General features: G+C 42.0%; 1 long non-coding RNA gene across 1 annotated transcript; it reads right to left on the minus strand.

Annotated features, from left to right (window-relative positions):
• Positions 1–1,570: 1,570 nt before the first annotated feature.
• On the minus strand, positions 1,571–3,474 carry LOC138956026 (uncharacterized). The gene is made up of 2 exons (XR_011452469.1): positions 3,291–3,474; positions 1,571–2,409 (listed from the first exon to the last, which is right to left on the minus strand). It is a non-coding gene; the product is annotated as an uncharacterized lncRNA (long non-coding RNA).
• Between the last annotated feature and the right edge of the window lie 23 nt (positions 3,475–3,497).

Here is a 3,497-nt window from a genome sequence, read left to right on the forward strand (position 1 = left end):
TATGTCAGGAATAAATCGTTAACGAAATAGTTCCCGGTCAAATCGGTAACTAAGGCATTTAGTCAACTTGGCGTCGTCCCAGCACCTCTAAAGTGAAATGGGTAGTCAATTGCACGGTGCTAAGAAATTATCATGTAAGGAAAACTGTAAAATACAGCAACTTAAACAACATTATTGTGACCTAGCTGACTTTAATTAAAGAATCTTGATCGATCGATGATTGTCTTATTTCTTATCGGTTGCTTCTTTCTTGTTCAGAAAGCTCTCTCTCTCTCTCTCTCTCTCTCTCTCTCTCTCTCTCTCTCTCTCTCTCTCTCTCTCTCTCTCTCTCTCTCTCTCTCTCTCTCTCTCTCTCTCTTTTCCTAGTCATAGTTATAGTAAAATAGTTTAGTCCCTCTTTAGGGCGAGGGCCAGATGCAAAAAAGCATATCTATGCTTATTCTTGTCACCCTCGAAAAATAAAGATTTGTCATTGTCATTGTCATTGTCATTCTCTCTCTCTCTCTCTCTCTCTCTCTCTCTCTCTCTCTCTCTCTCTCTCTCTCTCTCTCTCTCTCTCTCTCTCTCTCTCTCTCTCTCTCTCTCTCTTTCTCTCTCTCTCTGAGTCAGTTACACACACACACACACACACACCGCACACACACACAAACACACACACACACACGCACGCACGCACACACACACACACACAACCGCACACACACACACATACACACACACACACACACACACACACACACACATGAATTGAGATGAATTAACGAGGTACGGACCGACTGGATGACACTTTGAACAGCATCGTCACAACTGAGTATTCTAGTTTGAGAAGTTTTCGACTTTTGCGCTTGGACGAAGAATAGAATCAATTGTTCAGTTGTCCTTCAAAACAAAATTAAGCCTGATGTTAATTAAACAACTGCGCAATCACATTGTTGAGCTTGTGTACAGTGTGTGTTTTCTCTGTTCTGGAATAATACACGCAGTTCGACGCTACACTTTTTACTGATTTTCCGACATTTAACGAGAGAAAAAAACAAAAAAAAACAATCCTCACTGCTCTCTTCCTTGCGAAATTTGAACACCCTGAAGCCTTTGGCATGTGAGTTTGAGCAATTAATTGATGGCCAAAGACCATGCCCCGCTGTGTTTTCTTTTTGGTGCGGCCATGGTTGTGCTGCACGATATCGCTACTGCTGTGGAAAGGGAAAGTAGGTTTTTACATGTTTCCGCGTGGTGGCGCCACGGGGCTTCCTGTTTCAATTTTCAGCGCCGAATGAAGCGTCTCTGTGTACTCTACAGTCTCTGATACAACTATCAAGGCTCTTTACGGAGGGCACCTAGGATGTTCTCAAGCGGTGAGTGTTCAAACAAAAGGGTGTTTGTACTGTGTGTAAACGCCTGACAGTATCTGTGATGGTATACGGGAGGCGTACTGTGCCTTTAAACAAAGAGTTTCATGAATTAGTGTTTATGCAGTGGACCGGAGACCTAGGACACTCCCCAAAATCAAATTCGCAAAAGCAAACTTGCAGACACTAAAATACACACAAAATCAAAATAGGTCAGAGTGTTTGATCTTAAATGGAAGAACAACTCATTTTCTACCAATACAACTTTATTTGGTTCAGCTGTTGTGCCTAGCAGTCCATTTTTGCCATTTTGAAGAAGACTGGTGTCAGCCTTGTCAGAAGCCGTAAAAGGCTTGTTCTCGCGTCATTTGGTGTGGGCTATGTGATAAAAACCCTGTTGTTTTGTAATGGCACTGAACTGGCACGTCACTCACAGCGATAATAAGTGTGCCAGTTCAGTCTGCTGCGCTGGACTTGGTTTTGATGTTGGAAGACCTATTTTTCGTAATTGTTCTTTTGAGTTCACATTTCCATACCACCCAAGCGCGTTGTTGCTGTTGTACCAAAATTAATCCCCAATTGTAATATTCATTTGTGTAAAAGTTTGCAAAATGCTGAATTATTGCAACTATACTGAAAAGAGTTATTACAGATTAATACAACTTTTCTGAAAAAATCCGGTGCGTCCAAACACCTCATCATATTTTACACACTCTTGTGCAATGGTATTAACAATACTCATGTCAAATTTAAAAGCAATACAATGAGCCATTACACAACGGGGCTTTTACTCACATAAATGACGCGAGAACAAGCCTTTTGCGGCTTCTGAAAAGGCTGACACCATTCTTCTTCAAAATGGCAAAACAACACTGCTAGGCACAACAGCTGAACCAAATAAATTTACTCCCCCAATCCAATGATTACTGTTTTTTTCCTGTACGACTCGCAGACTTCATCCCGGAGTTGACGTAGTGACTGAGTTCAGCGTAGTCAGACCTCACCCCGATGTCTTGAAGTTGCAGGATGTCGTATTGGTTTGACGCTTGTTGGCCATCATCTGGCAACACACGTTTTGACAACACTTTTACATTGGTCACAACCTTGACATTAACGCTAAAAACATAAATATGAGAGCGAGAGAGAGAGAGAGACAGAGAGACAGAGAGAGAGAAATAGAGAGTGAGAGGGAGAGAGAGTGAGAGAAAGAGATTGAGAGAAAGAAAGAGAGAGAAAGAAAGAGAGAGAAAGAAAGAGAGAGAGAGGAAGAGAGAGAGAGAGAGAGAGAGCGAGAGATAGAGAGAGAGAGAGAGAGAGAGAGAGAGAGAGAGAGAAAGAGAGAGAGAGAGAGAGAATGAGAGAGAGAAATAGAGAGTGAGAGGGAGAGAGAGTGAGAGAGAGTAAGAGAGAGAGAGTAAGAGAGAGAGAGTAAGAGAGAGAGAAAAGTCTGAAGTCTGAATGTTTTAATGAGTAGGCCTTGGGCCCTTTTCATGGAGATGAGCACATCTCAAGCACCAGCATACAAATGCACAAAGTAAACAAAAACAAGAACATCCTACTCATTATAATCCTATTCCAATAATTCCGGTGTGCTTTTCTCACACTTGCGCGTACATGGGTGTTTGTGTTTGCGTGTGGTCATATGAATGGTGTGTGTCTGTGAGTGTATGTTTACGAGCGCGTGTATGCTTTGTAAGGGAGTATCGCCCTGTTTCGTTTACGGATTACGAGAGAGAGAGAGAGAGAGAGAGAGAGAGAGAGAGAGAGAGAGAGAAAGAGAGAGAGACAGAGTGAGAGAGAGAGAGAGAGAGAGAGAGAGCACAGACAAGTTTGACACTGCATACAATCTGACAGAGCACTGGCTGGCAACTGGTTGTATGGACACCTTAAAATTAATGTTTTTTCTGACTTTGGGTGAATAGGAGAGCTGTAAAAACTAACCGGGCATTTCGTTAGATCTGGCGTTCTGCTGTTCTTCACGCTTCACTGACACAGGGGGCGACACTGCCGACCTAAACACGAGATGAAAGTGAGTTATATATTGATTTTTAAACATATAATTATCTTGCAAAAACAGTGCATATCTCTCTCTATTTTGATTCTTTTTGGAAATGAAGTATTTCTTCTGTGGGTTTTAGACATTTGTTT

Source organism: Littorina saxatilis, unplaced genomic scaffold (assembly GCF_037325665.1).
Source record: "Littorina saxatilis isolate snail1 unplaced genomic scaffold, US_GU_Lsax_2.0 scaffold_727, whole genome shotgun sequence".
Classification (NCBI taxonomy): Eukaryota; Metazoa; Mollusca; class Gastropoda; order Littorinimorpha; family Littorinidae; genus Littorina; species Littorina saxatilis.